A 16,580-nucleotide genomic window follows, 5' to 3' on the forward strand; every position below is an offset into this window, starting at 1 on the left:
CTTTGTTTTGAAGTTTATTTTGTCTGATACAAGTACTGCAACTCCTGCTTTGTTCTCCCTATTAGTTGCATGAAATATCCTTTTTCATTCCTTTACTTTCAGTCTGTGTATGTCTTTGGTTTTGAAGTGAGTTTCTTGTAGGTAGCATATAAATGGATCTTGTTTTTTTACCCATTCAGTGACTCTATGCCTTTTGATTGGTGCATTCATGCCATTTTCATTTAGGGTAATCATCGATAGGTATGTACTTATTGCCATTGCAGGATTTAATTTCATGGTTACCAAAGGTTCAAGGGTAATTCCCTTAGTAGTCTAATTTAACTCACTTAGTATGCTATTGCAAACACAACCTAAAGGTTGTTTTTTTCCCCTCCTTTTTCTTCCTCCTCCATTCTTTATATATTAGGTGTCATATTTTGTACTCTTTGTCTATCCCTTGATTGATTTTGGGGGTAGTTGATTTGATTGTGCACCTGCTTAATAATTAATTGTTCTACTTTCTTTACCATCATTTTATCTCCCCTGATATTTAACCTTACAAATACTTCCATCTATAGCAGTCCCTCCAAAATACATGGTAGACTAGGTTTGTGGGAGATAAATTCTCTCAGCTTCTGGTTATCTCAAAATTGTTTAATCCCTCCTTCAAGTTTAAACTATAACCTTGCTGGGTAGAGTATTCTTGGTTCAAGCCCTTCTGTTTATTGCATTAAATATTTCATGTCATCCCCCTCTGGCTCTAAGGTTTCTGTTGAGATGTCTGATGATAGCCTGATGAGTTTTCCTTTTTCTTTTTTCTCTCTCTAGCTGCTTTTAAAAGTCTGTCCTCATCCTTGATCTTTGCCACTTTAATTATTATATGTCTTGGTGTAGTCTTCCTTGGATCCCTTGTGTTGGGATGTCTGTGCACCTCCATGGCCTGAGAGACTATCTCCTTCCCCATATTGGGGAAGTTTTCAGCAATTGCCTCCTCAAAGATACTTTCTATCACTTTTTCTCTCTTCTTCTTCTTCTGGTACCCCTATTATATGAATATTGTTCCATTTGGATGGTCACACAGTTCTCTCAATATGGTTTTATTCTTAGAGATCCTTTATTCTCTCTGTGCCTCAGCTTCTTTGTATTCCTCTTCTCTAATTTCTATTCTATTTACGGTGTCTTCTACTACATCTAATTTGTTTTTAAGTCCCTTCATTACATGTTTCATTTCAGATATGTAATTTCTTAATAATTGAATCTCCATCCTAAATTCGTTCTGAGATCTTGAATATTTTTCTGTATCTCCATGAGCATGTTTATGACTTTTATTTTGAATTCTCAGGAAGATTGATGAGTTCAGTTTCACTTGGCCCTTTTTCTGGCATTTGTGAGATTTTGGTTTGAACCAGGTTCCTTTGACTTTTCATACTTGTATATGGTGCCCTCTAGTGCCCAGAAGCTCTAGTCTCTGGAGCTCCTCAGCCCCTGGAGTGATGTCAGGGGTTGCAGGGGATCAGCGCTTGTGCCTGCAGGGAGGAAGGAACTGTTTCCTCTTTCCTGGCTGCACTGCAGTCTCCACTGTTAGAACCAGTGGACTGAGCACCCAGGTGTAAGCCTCTGCTTTGTTTGTAGCTGCCATAGGCGAGGCCTTCCTCTAGCTAGCCTGATGCCAGGACAAGGACTGCCAGTTTGCAAGCCAGTGCCAGCAGGCCAGGAGGAAGGCACAGTAGTCTGCATTTTACAGTGGGGGGCCTTGGAGCTGCATAGCCAGCTTGGTGGATGGAGCACCTGAAGCTCCTGAAGGTTCCTAACATTCTGGGCAGAGCACACCCCGACAATCTTGTCCAACTATCCCTTCTCCTGAGCAGCAAGCTCCGTGCAATCCCCACCCCTTCAGCAGACCTCTTGCTGCTAAGAAACCTCTCAATCTGCTCTCCTTTCCTTTGTCCCAGAGCAGCTGGATATGGATCTCTGTCTTCCACAAATGGCTGGAATCTCAGTCTCTCCATGTATTCTGCCTCTCTTAGCTTTCCAACCCCACTAATCTCCAGAGCACCAACCATGTAGTGTAGGTTTGTGCTCCCAAGGCAGATCTCCAGGGCTGGGTGTTCAGCAGTCCTAGGTTTCCACTCCCACCCTGCTCCATTTCTCTTCTTCATACTGGTGAGCTGGGGTGGGGGAAGAGCTTGGGTCCCACCAGATCAAGGCTTGGTATGTTACCCTGTTTCGTGAGGTCTGCTCTGTTCTTCAGGTGTATGTAGTCTGGTGCAGCCTTCTTTCCTGTTGCTCTTTTAGGATTAGTTGTGTTAACTATATTTTTGTATTATATGTGTTTGTTGTAGGAGTTCTCTGTCTCACCCCTCATGCCACTGTCTTTAATCTACTATATAGTGTGTGTCTTAAAAAACAAATGTTCAAATTGTCACAAATTTCCAAAAATGCTTTCAATATATTCATTAAAAAAATCCATGTACAAGTGGACCAGTACAGTTTAAACTTGTGTTGTAAAAGGGAGGCCACTCTACTACACAGTGGGTGACTTAAAACAGAAATTTATTTGTTTATTATTATGGTATCATTAATATATAATTACATGAGCAACATTGTGGTTAGTAGATTCCCCCACTAGCAAGTCCCCACCACATACCCCATTACAGTCACTGTCCATCAGTGTTGTAAGATGCTATAGAATCATTACTTGTCTTCTCTGTGTTGTACCACATTCCCCGTGCCCCCATGCACACTGTGTGCTAATCATAATGCCCTTTAATCCCCTTATCCCTCACTTCCCATCCACCCTCCCCAGTCCCTTTACATTTGGTCTCTTGTAGTCCATTCTTGGGTTCTGTGATTCTGCTGCTGTTTTGTTCCTTCAGTTTTTGCTTTGTTCTTATACTTCATAGATGAGTGAAACCATTTGGTACTTGTCTTTCTCTGTCTGGCTTATTTCACTGAGCATAATACCCTCTAGCTCCATCCATGTTGTTGCAAATGGTAGGATTTGTTTCCATTGTTTACATGTACCACTTCTTCTTCATTCATTTCCTGATGAACACTTAGGTTGCTTCCATTTTTTGGTTATTGTAAATAGTGCTGTACAAATATAGGGGTGCATCTGTCTTTTTCAAACTGGGCTCCTGCATTCTTAGGGTAAACTCCTATGAGTGGAATTCCTGGGTCAAATGGTGTGTCTATTTTGAGTTTTTTGAGGAACCTCCATACTGCTTTCCACAGTGGTTGAACTAGTTTACATTCCCACCAGCAGTGTAGGAGGGTTCCCTTTTCTCTGCATCCTCGCCAGCATTTGTTGTTCCTAGTTTCAAGCATTGCCACAGTGAACATCCATGTAATGACCACTCAGGTAAATAAACAGATACTGCTTGTACTTTAAAGACTTCCCTTCTGCTCCTTCCCATTCATTATTTTTACCTCCTTTCAAAAAGAAACTTCTTTTTAGTAATCACTTTCTTGTTTTTCTTTATAGTTTAGTTTTACCTGTCCTTCTAAAAGCGTTACATATAAAGTATCATTCATTATTGTATTTTTAGTATCTGGCTTCTTCTAATGGCCAACATTATGTTTGTGAGATTTAATCATGTTGTTGCATGTATCTGTAGCTCATTTATATCCATCGCTATATAATATTCTACTATGTAACCATGCTATTATTCATTTCACTGTTTTTGGACGTTTAAATTGTTGACAGTTTTTGACAATTAGAAATTATACTGATAAACTATTTTGTACCTGGTTTTTAATGAAATTGTGCATTTATTTTTATTGGGTACATAGTTTAATTTCTGAGTCATAGGATTATCTTCAACTTTAGTGGCTAATGAAAAAATGCTTGCCAAAATGTTTGTCAGAATGACTGTACCAATTTACACTCCCATCAGTAGTGTATGAGAATTCCCATTATTCTTCCCCATAACCTGATATTGTCAGTTTAAAAATTTTAGCCATAATAGTTGATATCATGGTATTTCATTGTGATTTTAACTTACATATTCTGTTAATGTGGTTGAGCATCCTTTTATATGTATATTGACTACTTGAGTATTTTCTTTTGTATAAGTATTCTTCAAATTTCTTGCCCATTTTTCTTTTGGGTTATCTTCTTTTTCTATTTGTAGAGCTTCATTTTATATGATCCCTTTGTTGTTACTGTATGTTGCAAATATGTTTTCCCATTTCATAGCTGGCTTTTTTACTCAGTATCATGATGTAAATGCTGTTGGTCTGACACACACATCCCCTTGGCATTCATTTTGTTGTTGTTGTTGAAGTATCATTGATATACAGTATCGGTTGTCTTCAAATATACAACAGTCATTCAGCAATTACCCATGTTATTAAATCTTCAGCCCCTCTAGTGCATTTACTATCTATCAATCATTGACTTTATTATCCATGTTGTACTACTGTACCCATGACTGGTTATACTGTGATTGTGAATAATTGTACCCCTTTATCACCTTCACCCTTCCCACACTCCCACCCCAACCCCTCCCCATTGGTGACCCCTAGTCACTTCTTAGTGTTTGAGGTCTACTACTGTATTGTTCCTTTTGTTTTGCTTTGTTGTTGTACTCCACAAGTAAGTGAAATTATATGGTATTTGTCTTTCTCTGCCTGACTTATTTCATTGAGCTTATACCCTCTAGATACATCCATGTTGTAAACAGAATGATTTCTTTTTTATGGCCGAATAATATTCCATTGTGTATATGTACCATATCTTTTTTAAACATTCATCTGTTGACAGACACATGTTGCTTCCATCTCTTTGCTATTGTAAATAACAAGTCAGTAAAGATAGGGGAGAATGTATTTTTTCAAATCAGGTATTTTGTTTTTTTCAGGCAGATTCCTAGGAGTGGAATTACTGGGTCAAATGGTAATTCTATTTTTAGTTTTTTGAGGAACAGCTTTACACAGGAGTTGTACCAATTTACATTCCCACCAGCAGTGTAGGGGGGTTCCCATTTCTCTGTGTCCTCATCAGCATTTGTTATTTCTTGTCTTTTGGACAGTGGCCATCCTAATTGGTGTGAGGTGATATCTCATTGTGGTTTTAACTTTCATTACTCAGATGATTAGCAATGTGGAGCATCTTTTCATTTGCCTGTTGGCCATTTGCATTTTTCTTTGGAGAAGTGTCTGTTCAGGTACTCTGCCCATTTTTTAACCAGGTATTTGCTTTTTAGGTGTTGAAGCATTTGAATTCTTTATATATTTTTTATGTTAACCCTTTATCAGATAAGTTGATTTTGAATATATTTCCCCATACATGGGATGTCTTTTTGTTCTGCTGATGTCCTTTGCAGAACCTTTTTAGTTTGACGTAGTTCCACTTGTTCCTTTCTGATTTTGTTTCCTTTGCCTGAGGAGATGTGTCTAGGAAAACATTTCTTGTGCTTATATTCAAGAGATTTTTGCCTGTGTTTTCTTCTAAGAGTTTTATGGTTCCATAATTTACATTCAGGTTTTTGATCCATTTTGAGTTTACTTTTGTATATGAAGTTAGACAATAATCCAGTTTCATTCTCTTGTATGTACCTGTCTAGTTTTGCCAACACCAGTTGTTGAAGAGGCTGTCTTTTCCTCATTGTATATTCATGGCTCCTTTATCTTATATTAGTTGACTGTATATGCATGGACATATGTCTGGGCTTTCTATTCTGTTCTATTGATCTGTGGGTCTGTTCCTGTGCCAGTACCAAATTGTTTTGATTACTTTGTCTTTGTAGTGCAGCTTGACGTTAGGAGGTGTAGTCCCACCAGGTTTATTCTTCCTTCTTGGGATTGCTTTGGCTATTCAGGGTATTTTGTGGTTCATGTGAATTTACTGAGGCTCTTTTTGTGGCCTAGTATGTGGTCTATTTTGAAGATTGTTCCATGTGCACTTGAGAAGAATGTCTATCCTATTGCTTTTGGGTGTAGAGTTCTATAGATGTCTATTAGATCCATTTGTTCTAGTGTGTTGTTCAGTGCCTCTGTGTCCTTACTTATTTTCTGTCTGGTGGATCTGTCCTTTGCAGTGAGAGGTGTGTTGAAGTCTCCTAAAATAAATCCATTGCATTCTATTTCCTCTTTTAATTCTGTTAGTATTTGTTTCACATATGTTGGTGCTCTTATATTGGGTGCATATATATTTGTAATGGTTATATCCTCTTATTGGATTGACCCCTTTATCATTATATAATGTCCTTCTTTATCTCTTGTGACTTTCTTTGTTTTGAAGTCTATTTTGTCTGATACTAGTACTGCAACACCTGCTTTTTTCTCCTTGTTGTTTAAATGAAATATATTTTTCCATCCCTTGACTTTTAGTCTGTGGATGTCTTTGGGATTGAGGTGAGTCTCTTGTAAGCAGCATATAGATGGGTCTTGCTTTTTTATCCATTCAGTGACTCTATGTCTTTTGATTGGTGGATTCAGTCCATTTACATTTAGGGTGATAATTGAAAGATGTGTACTTATTGCCATTGCAGGCTTTAGGTTCGTGGTTACCAAAGTTCAAGGTTAGCTTCTTTACTATCTTACTGTCTAACTTAACCTGCTTATTGAGCTGTTATAAACACAGTCTCATGATTCTTTATTTCTCTCCCTTCTTATTCCTCCTCCTCCATTCTTTGTATGTTAGGTGTTTTCTTTTGTGTATGTGTGTGTGTGCTCTTTTGTGTTTCCTTTGACTGCTTTTGTAGGTAGTTGATTTTATTTTTTGCCTTTAGTTAGTATTTGGTTGTTCCACTTTCTTTGCTGTGATTTTATGTTCTCTGGTGACATCTGTTTAGCCTTTGGAGTGCTTCCATCTAGAGCTGTCCCTCTAAAATACCCTGTAGAGGTGGTTTTTGGGAGGCAAATTCCCTCAACTTTTGCTTGTCTTGGAATTGTTTAATCCCTCCTTCATATTTAAATGACAGTCGTGCTGGATACAGTATCCTTGGTTCAAGGCCCTTCTGTTTCATTGCATTAAAAATATCATGCCATTATCTTCTGGCCTGTAAGGTTTCTGTTGAGAAGTCTGATGAAAACCTAATGGGTTTTCCTTTGTAGGTGACCTTTTTTTCTCTCTCTGGCTGCCTTTAATACTCTGTCCTTGTCCTTGATCTTTGCCATTTTAATTATTATGTGTCTTGGTGTTGTCCTCCTTGGGTCCCTTCTGTTTGGAGTTCTGTGTGCTTCTGTGGTCTGAGAGGCTATTTTCTCCCCTAGTTTGGGGAAGTTTTCAGCAATTATTTCTTCACAGATACTTTCTATCCCTTTTTCTCTCTTCTTCTTCTTTTGCTACCCCTGTAATGCGTATATTGTTCCATTTCAATTGGTCACACAGTTCTCTTAATATTCTTTCATTCCTGGAGATCCTTTTATCTCTCTATATATCAGCTTCTCTGCATTCCTGTTCTCTGATTTCTATTCCATTAATGGCCTCTTGCATCTCATCCATTCTGCTTTTAAGTCCTTCCAGAGATTGTTTTATTTCTGTATTCTCCCTCCTTAGCTCTTGCATATTTCTCTGCAAGCCCATCAGCATAGTTATGACCTTTATTTTGAATTCTTTTTCAGGAAGATTGGTTAAATCTATCTCCTCAGATTACCTCTCAGGGGAGGATGTCTGGGTTAGTCTGGTCTTTATCAAATTCTTCTGCCTTTTCATGGTGAGAGAGGTAGTAATAAGCAGTTGGTGCATTGTCAGCTGGGAGAACCAAGACCCTTTCCACTTACTCCTGGCCTTCCTTTCCTGGGAGAAAGGCCACCCCTAGCAGCTTGTGCTGGGCAGCTGCTTGCAGATGGGGTCTCTAATTCTTGCCTGGGCCACTGTGAAGGAAGCTCCGTGCATGGTTGCTGTGGGCATGGCCACTTTCAGGCTGCTGCTCTGCTATGGTGGGGTGTGCCAGAGGGGAAACGGGCGGGAGGCTGTTTATCACCGTGAGGGGCCTCAGAGCTGCACTACCACCCAGGGGGTTAGGGTGCCCGGAGTTCCCCGGGATTCCCAGCTGCTGGGCTGATTGCGCTGGGATGCCTCCATCCAGCTGTGAGTCCCCTGTCCCTTTAAGACTTTCAAAAAGCACTCGTTTTTCTTTTGTCCCAGGGGCGCCGGCTGTGGGGACCCACTCGCAGGTTTTACTGTCCCGTTTCCCTAGTATCCAGCACCCAATGCACTGTGTGACTGTGCTCCTGGTGCGGATGGCTAGGGCTGGGTATTTAGCAGTCCTGGGCTCCCTCTCCCTCCCCGCTCTGACTCCCCCCCCTGCCAGTTGCTGGGGTGAGGGGTGCTTGGGTCCCACCGAGCCATGGCTTCTATCTTACCCACTTTGCGAGGCGCTGGGTTCTCACAGTTATAGATGTAGCCTGGCTGTTGTACTGTATCTTCTGGTCTCTCTTTTTGGAATAATTGTATTTGTTGTATTTTCAAAAATATATGTTTTTGGGAGGAGATTACTGCTGTCCTACTCATGCTGCCATCTTGGCCCCCCCCATTCATATGAATTTTAGAACTATTTGTTTTAGTTCATTGAAGGATGCTGTTGGTATTTTCATAGGGATTGCATTGAATCTGTAGATAAAAGTCAGAAATGCGATCTTGACAATGTTAATTCTTCCTTCCCATGAGCACAGGATAGATTTCCATTTATTCGTGTCTTCTTTAATTTATCTCATGAGTGTCTTATGATTTGCAGGGTATAGGTCTTTCACCTCCTTGTTTAGGTTTAGACATAGGTATTTTATTCTTTTAGATGCAACTGTAAATGGAGTTGTTTTTCTGATTTCTCTTTTTGCTTGTTCATTGTTAGTATATAGGAATGCAACAGATTTCTGTGTATCAATTTTGTATTCTGCAACCTTGCCAAATTCAGTTATTAATTCTAGTAGTTTTTTGGTGGATTCTTTAGGCTTACTATGTATAATATCATGTCATCTGCAAACTGTGGCAGTTTAAATTCTTCCTTACCAATCTGGATGCCTTTTATTTCTTTGTGTTGTCTGATTGCCATGGCTAGGACCTCCAGTACTATGTTGAATTAAAGTGGGAAGAGTGGGCATCCTTGTCTTGTTCCTGATCTTAGAGGAAAAGCTTTTAGCTTTTTGCTGTTAAGTATGATGTTGGCAGTGGGTTTGTTGTATATGGCCTTTATTATGTTGAGGTACTTGCTCTCTATGCCTATTTTGTTGAGACTTTTTATCATGAATGAATGTTGAATTTTGTTGAATGTTTTTTCAGTATCTATGAAGATGATCATGTGATTTTAGTCCTTTTTGTTGATATGATGCATGATGTTGACGGATTTTCTAATATTGTACCATCCTTGCATCCTTGGAATAAATCCCACTTGGTCATGATGGATGATCTTTTTGAAGTATTTTTGAATTTGGTTTGCTAATATTTTGTTGTGTGCTTTTGCATCTATGTTCATCATGGATATTGGTCTGTAATATTCTATTTTTGTGGTGTCTGCTTGGTTTTGGTATTAGAGTGATGCTAGCCTCATAAAATGAGTTTGGAAGTATTCCCTCCTCTTCTATTTTTTGGAATACTTTAAGGAGGTTGGGTATTGCATTCTTTAATGTTTGATAAAATTCAGCTGTGAAGCCATCTCAGCCAGAAATTTTGTTCTTAGGTAGTTTTTTGATTACTAGTTCAATTTCATTGCTGGCAATTGATTTGTTCAGATTTTCTGTTTATTCCTGGGTCAGTCTTGGGAGTTTGTATTTTTCTAGAAAGCTGTCCATTTCTTCTAGGTTATACAATTTGTTGGCCTAGAATTTTTCATAGTATTCTCTAATAATTATATGTCTGTTGTGAACATAATGATTCCTCCTATTTCTTTTTTCTAGGTTCTATAGTTTGTTGGCATATAATTTTTCATAGTATTCTCTAATAATTCTTTGTATGTCTGTGGTGACCATAGTGATTCTCCACTCTCTTTTTTCCTTGATAAATCTGGCTAGAGATTTATCTGTTTTGTTTATTTTCTCAAAGAACCAGCTCCTGGTTTCATTGATTCTTTCTGTTATTTTATTCTTCTCAATTTTATTTCTTTATGTTCTGATCTTTATTATATACCCCCTTCTACTCACTTTGGGCCTCATTTGTTCTTCTTTTTCTAGTTTCATTAATTGTGAGTTTAGACTGTTCATTTGGGATTGTTTTTCTTTCTTGAGGCAAGCCTTTTGTGCTATATACTTTCTGCTTTACAACAGCCTTCGCTATATCCCACAGATTTTGGGTAATGAGTAGTTGTTTTCATTTGTCTCCATATATTGCTTGATCTATATTTTTATTTGGTCATTTATCTATTAATGATTTAGGAGCCTCCAAGTGTTTGTTGGCTTTTTTTATTCTTTGCATAATTTATTTCTAGTTTCATACCTTTGTGGTTTGAAAAACTGATGTGCACAATTTCAGTCTTTTTCTGTTTATTGAGGCTCTTTTTGTGGCCTAGTATGAGATGTATTCTGGAAAATGTTCCATGTTCACTTGAGAATATGTATTCTGCTGCTTTTAGTAGAGTGTTCTATAGACATGTTAGGTCCATCTGTTTTAATGTGTTGTTCAGTACCTCTGTCTCCTAACTTATTTTCTGTCTGTTTGATCTGTCCTTTGGAGTGAGTGGTTTGTTGAATTCTAAAATGATTGCATTGCATTCTATTCCCCCCTTTAATTCTGTTAGTATTTGTTTCACACATTTAGGTCCTCCTATATTGGGTGAATAGATATTTATAATGGTTACATCTTTCTGTTGGACTGACCCTTTATCATTATGTAATGTCCCTCTTTGTCTCCTGTTATCTTTCTTTGTTTTGAAATCTATTTTGTTTGATATAAGTACTGCTACTCCTGCTTTTTCTCTCTATTATTTGCATGAAATATCTTTTTCCATCCCTTCACTTTTAGTTTTTGTGTGCCTTTGGATTTGAAGTGAGTCTCTTGTTGGGAGAATATAAATGGGTCTTGCTTTTTTATCCATTCTGCAACTCTGTGTCTTTTGATTGGTGCATTCAGTCCATTTACATTTAGGATGATTGTCGATAGATATGTACTTATTTCCATTGAAAGCTTTAGATTTGTAGTAACTGAATGTTCAAGGGCAGTTTCCTTACTATCTAACAGTCTAACTCAACTTGCTTATTATGTTATTTCAAACATAATCTAAAGGTTCTTTTTTCCCTCCCCTTCTTCTTCTTCTTCTTCTTCCACTTTTTATATTAGGTGTCATATTCTGTACTGTTTGTGTAACCCTTGGCTAACTTTGTAGTTGATTTCATTTTGTATTTGCTTAGTAATTAATTGGTCTTCCCTTTACTGTGGGTTTCTTTTCTCTGGTGACAGCTATTTAGCCCTAGGAGCATTTCCGCCTACAGCAGTCTCTTTAAAATGTCTTATAGCACTTGTTTGGTCTTGGTGAATTCCCTCAAAATTTGCTTATCTGGAAATTGCTTAATCCCTGCTTCAAATTTACATGATAAACTTTCCAGGTGGAGTATTCTTCTTTGGAGGCCTTTCTGTATCATTACATTAAATATGTATCCCTTTTGGCCTCTAAGGTTTCTGCTGAGAAGTCTGCTGATAGCCTGGTGGGGTTTCCTTCAAAAGGGATCTTTTTTCTTTCTCTGGCTACTTTCAGTACTCTCTCCTTGTCCTTGACCTTTGCCATTTTAATTATTGTATATCTTGGTGTTGTCTTCCTAAGGTTCACTGTGTTGGGAGATCTCTGCACCTCCATGACTCGAGTGACTATTTCCTTCCTCAGATTGTGGAAGTTTTCAGCAATTATGTCATCAAAGAGACTTTCTATCCCTTTTTCTCTCTCTTCTTCTGGTACCCCTATAATGGGAGTACTGTTGTTTGTATTGGTTGCACAGCATTCTTATTATTCTTTCATTCCTAGAAATCTTTTTTTCTCTCTGTGCCTCAGCTTCTTTGTTTTCCTGTTTTCTAATGTCTATTTCATTTACTGTGTCCTCTACTTCATCTAATCTACTTTTAAATCCCTCCACTGTATGTTTCATTTCAGAGACTATATTTTTTCAAAGTTTCTGTCTTTTTGTTGAATTCTTCCCTGACATATTGTGTGTTTTTCTGTATCTCTGCAAGCCTGTTTATGACTTTTATTTTGAAATCTTTATCAAGAAGACCTGTGTTTTCAGTTTCACTGAGCCCTCTTTCTGGTGTTTTCTTGCAATTTTGTTTGGACCAAATTCTTTTGCTACTTCAATTTTTTAGTTTCCTATGGAGTAATAACTTTGTGTAGGTGGTGTCCTCTAGTGCCCAGAAGCTATACTCTCTGGAACTGCTGTGTGCCTGCAGCAATGGCAGGGGTCATAGTCTAGCAGAACCTGTGCCTGCTGGGAGGAAAGAGCTTGGCTGGGACCATTTCCTCCCTTTCCTGCTGTAGCACCTGCCTCCACTGCCTTGTCCAGTGGGTGGTGAGTGCAGAGACAAGCCTCTGTGCTATGACCCTGACCATGGTTGGGGCCATCCTCTGGCTGACCTGGTCTGATGGCAGGGGTGGCTGGTGAGCAGGACTGGTGGTGGCTGGGAGGAAGGAGTGGCAGGCTGCATACTTCTGTGGGGGTCTTGGGGCTGCATTGCTAGCCAGTTGAATGGAGCATCTGAAGCTTGTAAGAGTTCCCAACCTGCTGGGTTGAGCATGCTAGAAAAGTTTTTACTACCTGCCCCTTTTCCTGAGCAGTGAGCTCTGTGTAATCTTTGCCACTTTAGAATCCCTCTTACTTTGGGGAAGTCTTTCAAACTGCCCACTTTTTTTTTGTCCCAAAGGGCCTGGTTGTGGGTATCTGTTCTGCACAAGTGGCTGGATTCTTAGTCTCTCTGAGTATTCCACCTGTCTTTGCTTTCCAACCCCACTAATCTCCAGAGCACTATGTAATGTGGTTTCATGCTACCAGAGTAGATATCTATGGCTGGGTGTTCAGCAGTCCTGGGCTTCTACTCTCTCCTGTCTCCGTTTCTCTTCCTCCTGCCTGTGGGCTGGGGTGGGGGCAGGCTTGGGTCCCACCAGATCATGGCTTTGCTATGTTACCCTTTTCTGTGAAGTCTTCTCTTTTCCCCAGATGTAGGTAGTCTGTTCTGCAATCTTCAGGTTGCCTTTTCAGGATTAATTGTATTTGCTGTATTTTCATGTTTTATGTGATTTTGGGAGAAGATTCTGCCTCACTTCTTATGCCACCATCTTTTCTCCCATCTCTAAAAGGAGAATTACTTTACTTACAGTTCCTGAGAGGAGATAGCATGCCATGGTATATCTCATGGGAAAATTACCAGGGTTGGTCAGGAGGCAGGAGGAGTGAGGGGAAGGCATCACAAAACCCTTTATTACTGCAGCAGTGAGAAAGTTCCATATGGATAGGAAGCAAAACACAGATGTTGGAGTTTGTGACTAAAAGGTTTCTAGTAAGATTTTTCTGCACCCACAAAAGCCAAACTGTGGGGTAGAAGTAAACAACTTTGGCCATGATTTTTCTGCACCCACAAAAGCCAGACTTTGGGGGAGAAGTAAACAACTTTGGATTTTGACCCTGTGACTAGTGAATGCCAATCATCAATTATGTTTTATTGTGTTACTTTTTAATGTCTAGATCTACAATCCACCTGAAATTGATATTTGTATGTGGTATGAGTAAGGGACCACATTTCATTTTTTTCATATGGATTCATAATTGTATTGGCACCAGTTATTGAAAATACTCTCCTTTCTCCACTATTCTGCGGTCAACCTTTGTCATAAATCAAGTGTCTAAATATAATTGAATCTGTTTCTAGACTTTTTATCCTGCTCTGGTGGTTTCTCTGTCCTTATGCCAATAGCACAGTTTCTTAGTTACTCTAACCTTATTATAAGTTATATACAGTAGTCCTTCTATCTTGTTCTTCTTCAGGGGTGTCCTGGCTACTTTGGGCAGATGGTGTTCTTTGATATAATGATAATGGTTGTCTTCTGTTTGGAGAATTTTTTACTATAATCATAATATATTTTTATTGAAGTATCAATGATATACAATCTCAAATTGGTTTCAAGTATACAACACAGTGTTTTAACGGTTACACACATTATTAAATCCTCACCCTCACTAGTGCAGTTACTATCTGTCAACATAGGAAGATGTTACAGAATCACTGACTATATTCTCCATGCTGTACTTCCATCCCCATAACCAACTTATATTATGATTGAGACTTTTGTACCCTTTTATCCCCCTCCCCTTCCCCATCTACCCACACCAAGCCCTTCTGCCTGGTAACCACTAGTCATTTCTCAGTGTCCGTGAGTCTGTTGATGTTTTGATCATTCTGTTTTGCTTTGTTTTTATACTCCACAAATAAGTGAAATCATATGGTATTTGTCTTTCTCCACTTGTGGAGAATTTTATTTCTTTTTAATCTTCCAGTTAGTTACAGAGATCCATTTAAAAAAGAGCATGAGATAACTTGTTTTGCAAAACATTCATTTTGGTATTTCTTCTAAAATGACCCATATGATCACAGAACAATCCAGGTATTGTGCAAAAAAAGAGCACTTTCCTCTAAGAATGGGAACAAGACAGGTATGCCCACTGTCCCCACTGTTATTCAACATAGTACTAGAGGTCCTAGCCACAGCAATTAGACAAAACAGAGAAATACAAGGAATCCAGATCAGTAAAGAAGAAGTCAAACTATCACTATTTGCAGATGACATGATATTGTACATAAAAAACCCTGAAGACTCCACTCCAAAACTACTAGAACTAATATCGAAATTCAGCAAAGTTGCAGGATACAAAATTAACACACAGAAATCTTTGGCTTTCCTATACACTAACAATGAACTAACAGAAAGAGAAATCAGGAAAACAATTCCATTCACAATTGCATCAAAACAATAAAATACCTAGGAATAAACATAACCAAGGAAGTGAAAGACCTATACCCAGAAAACTACAAGGCATTCTTAAGAGAACTTAAAGAGGACACTAACAAATGGAAACTCATCCCATGCTCTTGGCTAGGAAGAATTAATATTGTCAAAATGGCCATCCTGCCCAAAGCAATATACAGATTCAATGCAATCCCTACCAAATTACCAACAGCATTCTTCAATGAGCTGGAACAAATAATTCAAAAATTCATGTGGAACCACCAAAGACCCTGAATAGCCAAAGCAATCCTGAGAAAGAAGAATAAAGTGGGGGGGGGGATCTTGCTCCCCAACTAAAAGCTCTACTACAAAGCCACAGTAATCAAGACAATTTGGTACTGGCACAAGAACAGAACCACAGACCAGTGAAACAGAATAGAGAGTCCAGATATTAACCCAAACATATGGTCAATTAATATTCAATAAAGAAGCCATGGACATACAATGGGGAAATGACAGCCTCTTCAACAGCTGGTGTTGGCAAAACTGGACAGCTACATGTAAGAGAATGGATCTAGATCATTGTCTAACCCCATACACAACAGTAAATTTGAAATGGATCAAAGACCTGAATGTAAGTCATGAAACCATAAAACTCTTAGAAAAAGATATAGGCAAAAATCTCTTGGACATAAACATTAGTGACTTCTTCATGAACATATCTCCCTGGGCAAGGGAAGCAAAAGCAAAAATGAGCAAGTGGGACTGTATCAAGCTGAAAAACTTCTGTACAGCAAAGGACACCATCAATAGAACAAAAAGGTACCCTACAGTATGGGAGAATATATTCATAAATGACAAATCCGATAAAGAGTTGACATCCAAAATATATAAAGAGCTCACACACCTCAACAAACAAAAAGAAAATAATCCAATTAAAAAATGGGCAGAGGAGCTGAACAGACAGTTCTCCAAAGAAGAAATTCAGATGGCCAACAGACACGTGAAAAGATGCTCCACATCGCTAATCATCAGAGAAATGCAAATTAAAACCACATGAGATATCACCTCACACCAGTAAGGATGGCCACCATCCAAAAGACAAACAACAACAAATGTTGGTGAGGTTGTGGAGAAAGGGGAACCCTCCTACACTGCTGGTGGGAATGTAAATTAGTTCAACCACTGTGGAAAGCAGTATGGAGATTCCTCAAAAAGCTCAAAATAGAAATACCATTTGACCCAGGAATCCCACTTCTAGGAATTTACCCTAAGAATACAGCAGCCCAGTTTGAAAAAGACAGATGCACCCCTATGTTTATTGCAGCACTATTTACAGTAGCCATGAAATGGAAGCAACCTATGTGTCCATCAGTAGATGAATGGATAGAGAAAATGTGGTACATATAGACAATGGAATGTTATTCAGCCATAAGGAGAAAACAAATCCTACAATTTGCAACAACATGGATGGAGCTAGAGGGTATTATGCTCAGTGAAATAAGCCAGGCGGAGAAAGACAAGTAGCAAATGATGTCACACATATGTGGAGCATAAGAACAAAGAAGAACTGAAGGATCAAAACAGCAGCAGAATCACAGAACCCAAGAATGGACTAACAGTTACCAAAGGAAAAGGGACTGGGGAGGATGGGTGGGACAGGACTGATTATGGGGGGAAAAGAAAGGGGGTATTACGATTAGCATATATAATGTAGCGGGGGACACGGGGAGGGCTGTG

General features: G+C 38.8%; 1 protein-coding gene across 2 annotated transcripts in view; it reads left to right on the forward strand.

Moving 5' to 3' along the window:
* The window catches only part of MSH4 (mutS homolog 4), a 79,554-nt gene that overhangs the window by 37,812 nt on the left and 25,162 nt on the right, over positions 1-16,580 (forward strand). The window lies entirely within an intron of this gene.

Source organism: Manis javanica, chromosome 4 (assembly GCF_040802235.1).
Source record: "Manis javanica isolate MJ-LG chromosome 4, MJ_LKY, whole genome shotgun sequence".
Classification (NCBI taxonomy): domain Eukaryota; kingdom Metazoa; phylum Chordata; class Mammalia; order Pholidota; family Manidae; genus Manis; species Manis javanica.